Below are 261 nucleotides of genomic sequence, written 5' to 3' on the forward strand. Positions count from 1 at the left end.
TAAACCACCCTTGAGACCTCCACTTAAGCTCAAAGCATTCGGAGATTCGAACTTGTTTCCTCTGCGATGAGGTAATGAAGCCCAACCATCATGGCTACCTACAAATGGGTAGATTATTCTCACATTAATCACACTATGCTCTTCATTCTTCTTCATTTTGCCTTTTTTACTTATAAAACAAAAACCACTCACCACGGTTTATCATTTTTTTCCTATAGTCATTACCTTGTCTTTCAAACCAAACACAAAAGAATAAAGGGA

This window comes from Eucalyptus grandis, chromosome 4 (genome assembly GCF_016545825.1).
Source record: "Eucalyptus grandis isolate ANBG69807.140 chromosome 4, ASM1654582v1, whole genome shotgun sequence".
Classification (NCBI taxonomy): Eukaryota; Viridiplantae; Streptophyta; class Magnoliopsida; order Myrtales; family Myrtaceae; genus Eucalyptus; species Eucalyptus grandis.